Below are 15,840 nucleotides of genomic sequence, written 5' to 3'. Positions count from 1 at the left end.
AACTTTTCATTTCAGGAATATTCAACATGAATTTTTTTATTGTGGGATTGTTTCTGGCCTGCGTGGTTGCTGATTCCAAAGCGCAGGGTGGTAAGAAAACAAGTTCAATTGCTTCTTTATGTACAAATACTTCTAAGGTTATTTGGTTAATTAGCAATTGGATTGACAACCAGAAACTTTAAGTCGATTTTTTATGCGACACCTCAAAAGTGCACCCCTATATGTACAGTGTAAAGGTAGAAGAGCTATGTCGCCTAATGGTTGGGCAGCGTAGTGAGGCGGGTTGAGTAGGGGGGTAGCGCGGTAGGTGCACTAGAGAGGGATTTATTAATGCTGGTCTTAAATAGACCCGGATTACATGAGGGAGGAAGGCAGATGCCGGCAGCTCGTTCCACATACGAGTTGTCTTAGACAAACACGATTCGAAGAAGCGGCCCGTTCTCATGAAGCCAATATCATTGTGTTTTATTCTTATTATTAGAGAAGGCTCCATTAAAATGCCTGAAGAATTGACTCATGCCCACATTGCTTCTGAGAATTAGAGAGAGAGGCAATTGGTCAATCATTGTCAATCAGATGAACTGAATCCTTGGCACCCAAATTCAATTGTTGGTCGTACTTGAGATTTGTTTGGGGTTAGTAGCTGGTCTATTGAAGAATATGCTAGTCCTCGAAAAGACGCACAATTTCTTGGAAGCCATCTTTACTTGGGCTTTTAGCATTTTAATAATAAGGAAAACTTTTTAAAAGAGAAATCCAACAATTTTCGCCTATCAATTTAAATTTTCTCATCCAAAAGAAAGTCTTATTTGTAACATATAACATATAAAGTTGACAATATATCCACTAAACTAATTAAACACCTTAAACCAATCATTGCTAAGCCCCTTGTATACATCACAAATCTAAGTTTTCGAACTGGCCTTTTCCCAAACACTCTAAAACATTCAACAATTATTCCTATCTTTAAATCAGGGGACAGATCAATCGTCAATAACTATAGACCAATATCTCTACTGAGTCCAATCTCTAAAATAATCGAAAAAACAGTAAAACAAAGGCTCTACAAGTTTCTCGAAGAAAATAAAATCCTGTCAAAAAACCAATACGGCTTCCGCAAAGGTCTTAGTGCATCAGATGCAATTGCAGCTTTTACTAAATTAATTTCTGATAACCTCGATAAAAGTCGCAAGCCCCTCGCTGTATTCTTGGATCTGGCTAAAGCCTTTGACACTGTATCTCACCACATACTTTTGAAAAAACTCTCACAGATAGGAATAAAAGGTGTTCCTCTTAAATGGTTTGAGAGCTATCTAACAAATAGGTCCCAGTCACCTATTATTAACTCCGCTAAAGAGTATAGAAGTACAAGTTTGCCAATCACATATGGCGTGCCCCAAGGCAGTGTGTTGGGCCCACTTCTGTTTCTAATATACATTAACTCGTTATGCAATTTGGATACTGGTGGCACTATAATATCTTTTGCCGATGATACGGTTATAATATTTGCAGATGAAAATTTGAATTCAACATTTGAAAAAGCAAATCATGGTATAAATGAAATAAAACACTGGTTAGATTCCAACCTCCTCACTCTAAATATTGAGAAAACTAAATACTTACTTTTTTCCATACGCAAACCTAATCTCCCTCAAAACTATCATAAACTTACCATACATTCATGTTCACAGAAATTCAACATGGCTACATCACCTCACAAAAATTGTTCATGCGATAACCTTATAATATCAAACGAAATTAAGTACTTGGGGGTCATTATAGACAATCAACTGCGATGGGAGGCCCATATAAATTCTACAACAAAAAGGCTTCGCAAATTATGCTACATTTTCTACTCTCTCAGATCTATCCTTAACCTGCAAACACTAAGATGTGTATACTTTGCACTTTTTCAATCAATTACTACATATGGTATAGTGGGATGGGGAGGTTGTGCAAAAACGATTCTTCATCCCATGGTTTTAATTCAAAAACTGTTACTAAGGATAATATTCAAATGTAAGCCAACAAACCCATCAGAACCACTTTTTAGAAAACTCAGAATATTAGACATTCGACAATTATATGTTAAGACCATTCTCATATACATACGGAAAAATGACTTGGTGAATAAAACACAACAAAAAATTAACACCCGTTACTCGTCACACCTAAATTGTAAAATTCCCCAAACGAAAACAGCTTTCGCCCAGCGGCAGTTTTCTTATATTGCTCCCAAAATATTCAACTCGCTGAGTATTGATATCAGAAAATCAAAAACTCACAATTTGTATGTCATAAGTGTTCAAAATTGGTTATTTATAAAGGGAAGGAACTTTTTCAAGGAATGCCTGCCATCATTAAATTAAGCTCATTTTCTTTATTAGTCATTTTTGTTTTTTCATTCAATTCTGTAAAGAAAAAAGTTTAATAATTAATTAATTAATCTTTATTTTCATTATTTCAACAAGTTCATTTTCATAATTTCTACTTTATTTTCATTATTTTAACAAGTAAAGTAACCTATTTATTTGCTGATTGTGTTCATTTTATCTCATTAATATCAACAGTTTAAAATACGGTTGATGTACACTTGAGCAATCTACTGAACTGGGAACCAGTAAAAGTGTCACCTATTATACACATACATTGCATGTAAAAAAAAAATACTTAGATTAAAAAGTTATCAAATATTACATTTATATAATTATATAAACCTATGTATATAAATTTCGACTACCATAATACGGGCGTGTGTCTAGTGTGGTAGTCGAAAAGCATGTAAAAACTGTACACATTAATATTTCATGAATAAAGAAAGAAAGAAAGAAAGAAAGAACTTCATAAATATGGGTTTGTACATATATTTGAATCAAATTGCTAAGGACCATAACATATTTGTTTTAGACTACTTCTGATGTATTTTGAAATTGAATAGCCATAAACAATTTACATAATCAATCACGTTGTTTTTTTAGTGTGATATTGATTTTAATCTTATTTGATATGAATTGAACTATGTCTGTAAATGCGTAAGGACATGTGACCATCGTGTTATTCCCAAGTTTAACCTTTTTCTTCTTTCCTGGTAGCTTATCCTTTGATAGAACTTTACAAGGGTTTTCGGAGAAGGGCTTTGTACACCGATTTCACAATATGGTGTAAAACTCCAACCATGTATCCGATATCTAGGCTCGACATTGGAACACTGTGAAAAGTGTATTTCTTCAAACTCTTCAATTTTGTAACACGTGTAGGTACGTGTAAATTGTGTCAATTTCCTGTTGCTTAGTCCTGCGTGATTTATACTTTCTACATGTTGATGCAATTAAATGCATCTCCTTCTAACAAATATTCTTGCATTCCCCCACCCAAGCTGTTACCAAATTACCTATTTTCCATTTCTCACAGTGTGATGTGGTATCAGTGAAATTTGCAACAATTTATGTATACATTTTCGGTCGTTTGAGAAAACCATTACAGTGAACAGTGTATGTATTATCGAATCTATTACAGAAACTTGTGCTATGATTACCACCCAAGGTATCCATCAGTGCTGTTATATCGATTCGTAACAAGACGTATTTCAGTAGACCAGAGGTAGGAATAATCTAAATCAGAATCGCTTCGCAATTCTAACTCACTGTCAACCTTCTATCCCAAGTAATCGAGTAAAATTTTAATATTGATTACCACAAATTAATTCGCATTCAATATGACGACTGCACCTTCATTTTGACTCCTGATATTTGCACTTGTCTTTTGTGGTGAGTGAACTATCAATTGTTGTACTAGAACCACAGAAAATTTCTGCATTCATTTTCTACAGCTATCGATGCTTCTTTTAACTACAGCGATATGTCTGGTTGTGTAAGATGGCATTAAACCTTCAATGATCCTACTTACTATTTCAGCAATTTTTATCAGCTTTAGTTTTAAGGTGAAACTTAATGCTAAATCACAACTTTTGATTAATCTTTATAACGAATTGGTTTGCATTATGAATACAAAAAATATGCTTTAGATAAATTGAAGCATTTCCTATCGTTTACCTCGAGTGGGAATCAAATAAAAATGTTGATTACTCACTATAAAACATAAATTTTAACTACTAAAGAAATATATCAATACATAAATGAAACAACTTAAAAAAAAAAATATTATGGCTAAGATTATCTGTGACAGTTTCACTTGGTTAACTTTTTTTGCTTTCTTATAAAATTGCTTACAAAATAAATAAAAACCACTTTGAACTAAAAATCGAGTTTCCGTTTGCCAAGCGATTTTAATGCCTATTACCTATATTTGTGAAGATGTAAGGCATGTGGGCAACAATATTAAACCGATTAACTGCTCCATTGCGTTGACTTTGGGGATTATCCTTTTCTTTTCACTACATTATGTCTATATAATGTTTTTAAGATTAACATCATAACTGATACCAACCTTATTTACAATACTGCGGCCATATATGAAACTCATTGATAGTCTCAAAGAGGATATTGTATAAGTTCTCTTAGTGAGATGTTCACAAAACAATACTAATCTATTTACATTTTCTGTTCCTGAATTATTATCTTAAATATTTATTAAAATATTATTTAAAAGAAATAAATGTGGTTTTAAGGTGATAATGGCTGTCCAAGCGGTGAACTGCTGCGTTACTGCTGGAACGATCAGACTTGCGAGGGGTTCCTGGGCGGAGGTCCCATCAGACTGCCGAACACCCCTAATCCACGGCTGTGTGACTGGCCCAACTGCATGTGCCCCAGAGGGAAGTTGAGGAACGACGAAGGAGTCTGCGTGTATCCTTGGGATTGTGAAGATGGTAACTGGAATTAATAAGACAACTAACCACTTCCATATATTTACTTAACCTCCACGAAATTAACAGCTGCTGTAACTGTAACCAAATAAAAATTTCCTCGCAAAACCAATTGAATTAAAAATTAAACTTTAAATTATTTTTTTAACAAAGTTTACGCTTTTTTAGAATGCGCAGATCCGAACGCTTGGAGGGTCCGCTGTGCGTCCACCTGTGGCGGAGGAACTTGTGACCAGCCACGCATCAACCGGGCTTGCAGGCGCGCCTGTATTCCCAACGGCTGCGAGTGCTTGCCGGGTTACGTCAAGGTCTCCGATGAGGACCCCACTTGTATCTTATACGACGAGTGTTTTGAAGCTTAATGGAAGTACTTGACTAATTTGTTTCTTTGTGGAATAAATGATTCTAATGTTATGTTTTTTTTCTTCTTGTAGGGTTAGAAAGACGCTAAGTTGATTTCAGTAGTATTTAAGTGAGACGACAATAGATGAGTCTTTGTATAGAGTTTTTATAAGAGCTTGATCTTTTTTAGTCTCATTCTATACCAGACCATTTTTTTTTTATTTTTTTTTTTATTACCTTATTTATTTTCATTTCTTTACACATATTATACATATTAATAGATAGTATATAATAACACAATATATAATACGAAATAGTATACACGAGAAATGAAAACCCACTAAGGCACTGCCTGAGTGTGGGTAATATAAAACGATTACTATATTTCAAGTACCTAAAGTATAATATACATGAGTAGAAAAGTTTTTTTTGTTTGTAGTTATTATAAAAAGTAAAGAGAAAACATTATGTACAATAGTTTATAAAGTTTCAGCAAGTGAGTTGTAGAAAGAATCTATAAATTTATAGTAAAAGCGTTTCAATGTCTGCCTCATTTAGCCATAATTTTACCTCTTTAATATATTCCATCTTTTTATTTATCATTTGAGTTTGTAGTGGTAGAAGGTTAAATGTACGAGGACCAATGAAACTGCTATGTGTCTGCATTAATTTAATATTGGTTTGGGGGGTGTAAAATATATTATTTGTTATTTTGCTCATTCTGTTTTCAATTATTTTGAAATTATTTTTGTTTTTAAATAAATATTTCATAGTTTTTAATATAAATAATTTACGAATGTTAAATAATTTAGATTCCTTGTATAATAGGTCGGTCGAGAATGTTTTATTTTTTTTATATATGACTTTAATTATGTGTTTTTGAATTATTTGTATAGTGACTGTCATTTTCTAAGATAAACACTAGCTATCCATACTTGTAGTTTCTTAAATTGGTATTATCAAGCAATACACTACAGTAAGTCAAAACTAAGAAGCATAAACTACTGCAAGTATAAACGAAGAACTGAAAAGTTTCCAACTCACCTACCTTACACTTAAATAACAAAAAAATATTGGCGCAGCCGGTAATTCCCAGGAGAGCTGTAAGTATAAGCTGCAGTTAGTATAAACTAAGAAGTATAGACTACAGCAAGTATAAACTACTAAATTAAAAACAGAAAAGTTTCAAAGTTACCTACATCTCACTAAATAATATTTGCGCAGCAAGTAATTCTCAGGAGAGCTGTAAGTATGAACTACAGTAAGTAACTATACAACTAAGAACAGAAGAGTTTTTAAGTTACCCACCTCTGACATAAAACACTAAATAATATTTGCGGAGCCAGTAATTCTCCGGAAAACTGTGATTTTTAGAGCTCTACGTAAATTTTTCAATGATTGGCTCCTTAATTTGGTGAGCGATCTGACTTGAACTTATTTATATAATAACCCTGTTATACTGTGAGTCATCTGTTAGTAGATAATTGATTTAATCATTTATAAAATATTGACAACAGACTATCAAACGAAAAATGTTAAAAAGAAAAATCGTAAAAGAGAACTCGGGACCTCTACGACTGTATCTTTTTATGACTTTTTTTCTCACATCTTGATTATTGTCTGCAATTATTACACATTAAGTTATTCCACTAAAAAATATGCACCCTCGACCAGTAGAAAACTCAGTAAATGTCGCACATTAAAGTAAAAATGGATGTGTTTATTGAAGACATTATCTATATTGTATTTAGCTCCGGCAGAATCTTTAAGAAAAGAATGCTTTAAGAAAATGAAGATAATGTTAGAGGCTTTCAGTAGAAGTTAAAAATGACGGGAGAGGATATTGTGTCAGCGCTTTATTAGCAGCAGACTGGACGGATGACGAACCTCGTGCTGGCACCGTTGGTGGACACGGTGCACTCTTTCGCTGCAGCAGTCCAGTTTTCTCACCACCTAGGATTCTCGCTGCAGAGTCTCCATCTTCTATTTTCGTCAAATGTCACAACGGTGCTGCCAAGGTCTGGTATCTATGAGAAGATATTTCGTCAGTGCTCTATTAGCAGCAGACACATACCTGGACGGATGACGAACCTCGTGCTGGCACTGTTGGTGCACGCGGTGCACTTTCTTGTTGCAGCAGCTGGTCCAGTTTCCTGACCATCTAGGATTCTTGCTGCAGAGTCTCCATCATCGTGTCACCTGTTTCTGTACTTCATCACCTGTTCCTGTACTTCATTTTATTTAACTTAATTTCAATTTATTTTTGTAATATTTATATTTTTTTTAATACCTGCATCAACTGTAAAGCACCCTTGAGGTGATATCTCACAAAAGCGGCGCTATAAAAATTGTCCAATAAATAAATAAGATGATGTGGTTGAAGTCGTGTGTTCTAATCCTTAACTGGAATGTTTTTTCTTCTGTATTTTCTGTTTTACGTCAATCGTTTGAGAGCATAGACTAAATACAACTAGACAAGCCGTGTAACCATTGAAAAATAACCTCAACACAATTTTGGTTTGGTTCACGTGCACATTTATGAAAAGGCGCACGCATTGTGTCGCAATGCGAAATGTGCACTGTGCATTGCGTTTTACCTTTTGTTGGTCTAGAGTTATTGTTTTGCTTATCAGCTTTAAGGCTAACCTATTAGGGAAAATGTTTGCGGAAAACTCGACCCTCGACGACGGGGGTGCTGTTCCGCCGTCGGTTCCTCACTGCGGCTTCTATATGAAAAAGCTGAGAATCCGGCATCGGAATGTACTCCACGTCATACGGGGGCTCGATGTTAACAAAGTTAGTGGACCTGATGGAATACCTGCCCTGGTATTGCAGAGGTGTGCTGCGGAAATAGTTCCAGTTTTGACAAAGCTCTTCAAAATGTCCCTGAAGTGTGGCACTGTGCCCTCTGGTTGGAAAAAAGCGGTAATTCACCCTATTCCCAAGAAAGGTGACCGCTCCCACCCGGCCAACTACCGCCCTATAGCGATCACATCAGTTCTGTCCAAAGTGATGGAACGTGTGATCAACGACAAACTGCTCACATACCTCGAGAAGAACAAAATTATCAACGACCGTCAATACGGATTCCGGCGGAACCGCTCGTGCGGTGATCTTCTCGCGTATGTGACGCATGTTTGGGGGCAGTGCCTGGAACGTCACGGTGAGACCCAAACGGTCGCACTAGACATATCCAAGGCCTTTGACCGGGTCTGGCACCGAGGACTTGTCAACAAATTGCATTCTTACGGACTTCCCGCATCCCTGTGTACGTGGAGTGCTGACTTTTTAAGGGATAGGTCGATTCAGGCGGTTGCTGACGGTTTCACCTCTTCCTCACACTCCATAAATGCTGGCGTCCCACAGGGATCGGTTCTGTCTCCGACTTTGTTTTTGTTGCACATCATTGACCTTTTCACATGTGCACCGATTTATTGTTACGCGGATGACAGTACAGTTCATGATAGCTTTTTGTTTGATAGGCCCCCAAAGAGCACACAAACTCCAACGGCTCGGAGGGCTTTGAAGCAGAGAATGGACGGTTATTTCGAGAGTATTTCCTCCTGGGGTAAAAATAATCTCGTCGAATTTAATGTTTCAAAGACCCAATCCTGTCTGATTACGTCTAAAAGCGATCCAAATGATAATCTAGTCTCCTTCAACGGAAGCAATCTTCCAAACAGGCCTTCCATTGATATGCTTGGAGTAACTATAAGTGACCAGCTCAGGTACGGGGGCTCCATCGAAGCCAGAGTAAAGTTGGCCTCTCAGAAGCTGGGCGTACTGTACAGGGCCCGCAGATACTTTAATAGTACACAACTGCTCACCCTGTACAAATCGCAAGTGCTCCCTACTGTTGAATTTGGCAGCCATCTCTGGTCTGGAGCCCCAAAATATCTGAAAAAAACCCTTGACTCAGTGCAGAAACGGGCGGTCCGTTTGATAGATTCCCCAATCTTAACAAACGGACTGCAATCTTTAGAGCACAGGCGTCAGGTAGGTATGCTGTCCTTGTTCTATCGGTATTACAATGGAAGATGCTCTGAGGAACTAGCGTCATTGATCCCTTCGGCACCGGTGCGTAGTCGGGATACACGCCAAACGCGCGCCCAACAGTTGACACCTGTCACATGAGAACGGGTCGCTTCTACGATTCGTTCTTAAGTTAAACAGCTCGGCTGTGGAACGAACTGCCGGCCTCTGTGTTTCCTCCCTCCTACAACATGGGACTCTTCAAGACCCATGTTCACTCCTTCCTCTCCACAAAAAGACCCTCCACACAGCATCCCCAAAGATGACATAGGCCCTGAGGGAAATTATTTTCTTCAGGGCCTCCTGTGTGGAGTAAATATAAAAAAAGCTTTGCTGGGGAAGTTCATTTTTTCAATCACAAAAATAACCCAGTTCCAAATATTTTAGATTGTACCTTTCGCGGACTTTATTTTGGAAAATGTAATCAGCTATCTGAATTAAAAAAAAATATAAGTACCTTATCGATAGATTGAAGGCAACGCATTAACAAATATCAGAAATTAATAGAATTTCACCAAAGACAAGTAAATTTTCTGACGTCATCTTTCAAACTAGTCACAATCATGACGTCATGTAGAGTGTTATACGCTTATAACGAATACATATAAACAATAGTACATGGGACGAGCTTGCCACATGATAATTATTGATGTGTTGGTTAAAATCACGCGTTTTTACTTGATGCGCGCAAAAAACTTCAGAAGTATTGGTTATTTTTTAGTCTTGTCTCTATTCAGGGTTGTATTAAGTCCACAATTATTTGCGTGTTAAATTATATGAAAAAATCGCGTCGTTGAGTAATTTATTTTGTGTTTACTATTTTAATTACATTTTCCTTTTCATTGAAAAAATATATATTACAAAGTATTTATATATATTACACTTACCTTTTTTATTATAACTATTGCTGTAGAGGTGATGAAGGTGGTGGAAGATATGTTACATGAAAAGGAACGTTCATATAGGCTTAAAATGTTAGGTACAGGAATAAATATTTTCTATATACATTCCGATAATTATTCTTAAAATGTCTTATTTTAGCTTAGGTTTCCCCACAATCCGAGAAAAATTGAGAAATGGATATAAGCAATCCGGATTCAATTTTGTGAAAATAACTAGGTAATATTTATTATAGATAATATTCGAAAAAATTCCCCAATTCCTCGTATATGTGCACAATCTAATACAAAATTTTACAGCATTGAAATTTTTGGTAATAACCTAAAAAAATATCGATATGAAGTAATGCGTAATGCGATTATTAATATGAGAGTATGGAATGTATCGGGAGCATCTCCTATCCTCTACCTATTTTCCTCTTCCTCTCCCTTCCTTTAACACCAAATTAATTTCAAGATATTAAAACTTAATTTCTAATGAACTTTAACATAAAAAACTTCTGTGGCTTGACTTCAGTTAACTTGAATATTTATATCTATCATTGTATATTATATAAAAGCTGTTTGTTTCTTACAAAATAAGTAAATAGATATTTACAAATACGGAAAAAAGAGTGTTTGCTAATTTATTTAAAAAAGCGGATTACAGGCCTTTAACGAACGAATAAACAGGTTTCTGGTTGAACTTTTAGTAAATTTCGAATACATTCATTATCACGATGTCGGAACAAAGTTTTTCTAATTTATTTAAAAAAGGGATTGCAGGCCCTTAACGAATGAATAAACAGGTTTCCTGTTAAATTTTTAGTAAATTTCAAATACATTAATTATCATGATATCGGAACACGTTGACCGTACCATGATCAGGAAGCCATTTGTGCTCAAATCATTTTCATCCCAAACGTTTAGACTGCAATTTCCTTCAGGTCTTTTATAATCTTTGAGCATTCTGTGTGGAGGAGGGATTGTAATATACCTGTAAAATTAGGTATCGTTGCTTAATCTGAGAAAGGTTATTTTAATTACTGGTTGTTATTGTCTAGCTTTAATTAAACACCATCTATATATTTCACAAAATTGGTACTACAAAAATAAACCGAATAGGCATTTCTCTGAAATCGTATGACATTACAGCAATTAATATACGAAATAAATGTCGGTCCGATCGGCATGCATTTGGCAAGGTTGTTGGCGCAGTTTACTTCTTGGGAAGGAAGGTACAATCATATTTTTTTCCGTAGATATGTAAAGTTGTGCCTATATTAAAAAATGGAGACGAACACAATGTAAAAATGTAAAATCTTATTTAATGGGCATAAATAAATTGATATTATTACCATGTAACCCCCACCCTCCCTTGTCCCACCCCACCACACCCTCTCTGAAACTCTGTCCTCGTCTTATATGATTTCTCTCGCTTTATTTTGAAATTATATTTTATACATTATTAATAAGTACCTTGACTAGTTTTTTTATAATGCTGTCTTATAAACCTAACGAAGCGGTTAAAAACAAAATAAATTTTCATTTGATTAAAGTGTCAAGCCACAAAGTAAACGCTTTCTTTGATAATTATATACTATTTTATATAAATAATTTTTTTTAATTCATAAAACTTCTACTCTATAGTAAATATGTATATGTTTTCCGTTTTGGTTCAATATGTAGTGTACAGAATCCAAAACTTAAAATGTGAAAATAAAAATGATATTGTGTTATTTATTAGTCCTTTACCTGATTCAGACCTGGTTAAGCAAAAAAATTTATTTTGGTGACGGTTTTGTATTCAAATTACAACAAAAACTCGGTAACAAAATGAACGCTGTTCCTTGGTTTCGCTTACGAGTTTGAACGTTTGTACAAAGAGTTTAAACAGAGTTGGGTTGTTAAGTTCATCTCCATATTTGTGACGTACGCTATGTGGTGTCATTTTTAAAATGGATTTAACTAGACAAGGCTAATCTAGTATAAATACATCAATGTTTGAGAGTCTTTAATATTGTGTTCAATAATTAGTAAAGTTATTCATTCAGGGGCAACTTTTTCTTTAAATTTCTTTTTGAATGTTAAAGAAGTTCCAAACCAATTCATTGGAAATATGTGATCATTTAAAAACTAAAAATATTGAAAAAAAGTTGCGAGATGATAATGTTATTTCTGAATTTGAAATATGAGATCGACATAAATGAAGTTTAATAACTAGGCCCCAATTAGACGCTGTCCCGGTAAAACAACATATCCTGGTTTCGATTTCTAATTGTAACCCTTATTTTTTTGTTCTGATTCATGACATTCGTAGTTTTTTATATTTATTTATTACATTTAATTTTTAAAATAAGTTAAACGAAATTAGAAAAACAGTGTAAGTCATAAGGTTAATTATGGTATGAAGACAAAAGATAAAAATAAACATAATAAAATGGAAGTGACAAGTCAAATCAAGACATCGCTTGAAATCGTGACAATTATAATGTATTTTCACTTGGAATTTGATTTGATCAGATTTGACTTGATTTGATCAGCTCACACACATTCTAGACGCTGGTCAATTAATTTCATTATTTTTTTTTATAATATAATATTGATTACATTTTATGATTTTGACTGTCCAACTAGGAAGGATTCCCAAAATTGAATTCTTAATGAGATTAGTGTTGATTTAGGAAGAGCAGTTCATTAATTCTGAGTCAACTGGGGGAGATATTGAAAATTTGAGTTATAATGAAGTGGTTCAATCAATAACACAATTTATAATTGTGAAAAAATTAGTGAGATATTTTTTTCCTACTGTCTTCTAATGGAAAATGGTTTAGAATTTCATTATCAACATGAGTACTGGTTTCTTTCGAACTCTCATGTTATTACATTTTCTCAGACCAACCAATGAGAGGCTGAGGAGAAAAGTGTGGCACTATAGGTCAGCAGATTGGTTCGGTATGCGGGCCCATTTCAACGCTTTTCCGTGGTCAGCTGTTTGTTTTCGGACTTCGGACCCTTCAAGATGTGCCCAGGAGATTGGTGAAGTCATCAAATCGGCGATGGATGGCTTCATACAATCGACTACTAAAGAAACTGGTGTGGGCTCAAAGCCATGGTTCAGTCGACAATGCTCCGAAGCAGTCCGACGAAAAAACGTGGCTTACCGAGCCTACAACACATCTCGAACGCCCGAAAGCAGATCAGCATACAACAAATCGGCAAAGGAATGCAAGAGAATCATCAATAGGTCAAAATTCGAACACGACCTGCAGATCAGCAAAAAGCTGGCTGCCTGCCCGCATGGCAGCAGAGCATTCTGGTCGCTTGCGGGCTCAATAGGTCGAAATTTTTGCAAACCCAGTTTGCCACCTCTTACCAGACCTGACGGCTCACTAGCAAACACCGCCACCGAAAAGACTAACTTATTAGGGAAAATGTTTGCGGAAAACTCGACCCTCGACGACGGGGGTGCTGTTCCGCCGTCGGTTCCTCACTGCGGCTTCTATATGAAAAAGCTGAGGATCCGGCATCGGGATGTACTCCACGTCATACGGGGGCTCGATGTTAACAAAGCTAGTGGACCTGATGGAATACCTGCCCTGGTATTGTGGTATTGCAGAGGTGTGCTGCGGAAATAGTTCCAGTTTTGACAAAGCTCTTCAAAATGTCCCTGAAGTGTGGCACTGTGCCCTCTGGTTGGAAAAAAGCGGTCATTCACCCTATTCCCAAGAAAGGTGACCGCTCCAACCCGGCCAACTACCGCCCCATAGCGATCACATCAGTTCTGTCCAAAGTGATGGAACGTGTGATCAACGACAAACTGCTCACATACCTCGAGAAGAACAAAATTATCAACGACCGTCAATACGGATTCCGGCGGAACCGCTCGTGCGGTGATCTTCTCGCGTATGTGACGCATGTTTGGGGGCGGTGCCTGGAACGTCACGGTGAGACCCAAACGGTTGCACTAGACATATCCAAGGCCTTTGACCGGGTCTGGCACCGAGGACTTGTCAACAAATTGCATTCTTACGGACTTCCCGCATCCCTGTGTACGTGGATTGCTGACTTTTTAAGGGATAGGTCGATTCAGGCGGTTGCTGACGGTTTCACCTCTTCCTCGCACTCCATAAATGCTGGCGTCCCACAGGGATCGGTTCTGTCTCCGACTTTGTTTTTGTTGCACATCAATGATCTTTTGACATGTGCACCGATTCATTGTTACGCGGATGACAGTACAGTTCATGATAGCTTTTTGTTTGACAAGCCCCCAAAGGGCACACAAACTCCAACGGCTCGGAGGGCTTTGAAGCAGAGAATGGACGGTTATCTCGAGAGTATTTCCTCCTGGGGTAAAAATAATCTCGTCGAATTTAATGTTTCAAAGACCCAATCCTGTCTGATTACGTCTAAAAGGGATCCAAATGATAATCTAGTCTCCTTCAACAGAAGCAATCTTCCGAACAGGCCTTCCATTGATATGCTTGGTGTAACGGCCGGCGTGGTCTAGTGGTATACGCTTTTGACTACAGATCCGACGGTCGCGGGTTCGAACCCGGCGTGCGCAAATAAATTTTATTTGATTAATTTGTGTTATTTCACAATTAATTAATTTAAAATAATATATAGTATATTTGCGGCACGTTCCAGAGTGGAAGATACTCTCAGTATCGCCCTGGTGTAAGACCACCATTCAGAATTGAAACGTTGCTTGAAATGGCTTTAGCCGTGTTTGGTGACCAGATCTGAATAGCCAGGTACTTCCCCACCTTCCTCTTCCCCATCTCCCTCCCCTCCCCAATACCCTCAGCCTCACAACATACCCCAATTGGGGATGCCATAGTCTCACTGGCTCCAGACGGGAGCAGTTGGGACTCTTGTGCGGTAATACTGTAAAAAAAAAAAAAAAAAAAAAAAAACTATAAGTGACCAGCTCAGGTACGGGGGCTCCATCGAAGCCAGAGTAAAGTTGGCCTCTCAGAAGCTGGGCGTACTGTACAGGGCCCGCAGATACTTTAATAGTACACAACTGCTCACCCTGTACAAATCGCAAGTGCGCCCTACTGTCGAATTTGGCAGCCATCTCTGGTCTGGAGCCCCAAAATACCTGAAAAAAACCCTTGACTCTGTGCAGAAACGGGCGGTCCGTTTGATAGATTCCCCAATCTTAACAAACGGACTGCAATCTTTAGAGCACAGGCGTCAAGTAAGTATGCTGTCCTTGTTCTATCGGTATTACAATGGAAGATGCTCTGAGGAACTAGCGTCATTGATCCCTTCGGCACCGGTGCGTAGTCGGGATACACGCCAAACGCGCGCCCAACATTTGTACACAGTTGACACTTGTCACATGAGAACGGGTCGCTTCTACGATTCGTTCTTAAGTTCAACAGCTCGGCTGTGGAACGAACTGCCGGCCTCTGTGTTTCCTCCCTCCTACAACATGGGACTCTTCAAGACCCATGTTCACTCCTTCCTCTCCAAAAAAAGACCCTCCACACAGCATCCCCAAAGATGACATAGGCCCCGAGGGAAATTATTTTCTTCAGGGCCTCCTGTGTGGAGTAAATATAAAAAAAAAAAAAAAAAAAAAATATTTCTCCATGAATTCGTTGTATCGATCACACTCATACAGAATTTCATTGCATTCATCGCTAATATCACAAATATTTTCATAAATTTGTTGGTATTTATTTATTTACTACAAGCCCTAGTGGGAATTTCTTTAAAAAAAAATGAAGCATTTTTTATCAGAATAAACAC

General features: G+C 37.0%; 1 protein-coding gene and 1 long non-coding RNA gene across 2 annotated transcripts in view; both read left to right on the top strand.

The window, feature by feature from the left end:
- LOC149416122 (uncharacterized) overlaps positions 1-15,840 on the top strand; it is a 107,109-nt gene that overhangs the window by 52,061 nt on the left and 39,208 nt on the right. The window lies entirely within an intron of this gene.
- LOC149416124 (uncharacterized) lies at positions 4,601-5,239 on the top strand. Its single transcript, XR_016303522.1, has 2 exons — positions 4,601-4,828; positions 4,994-5,239. It is a non-coding gene; the product is annotated as an uncharacterized LOC149416124 (long non-coding RNA).

The sequence above is a fragment of the Hesperophylax consimilis genome, chromosome 17 (assembly GCF_061612785.1).
Source record: "Hesperophylax consimilis isolate HC1 chromosome 17, BYU_Hcon_1.0, whole genome shotgun sequence".
NCBI classification, from domain to species: Eukaryota; Metazoa; Arthropoda; class Insecta; order Trichoptera; family Limnephilidae; genus Hesperophylax; species Hesperophylax consimilis.
Note: the sequence above shows the minus strand (reverse complement) of the source record. Positions and strands in the feature narration are given on the sequence as shown.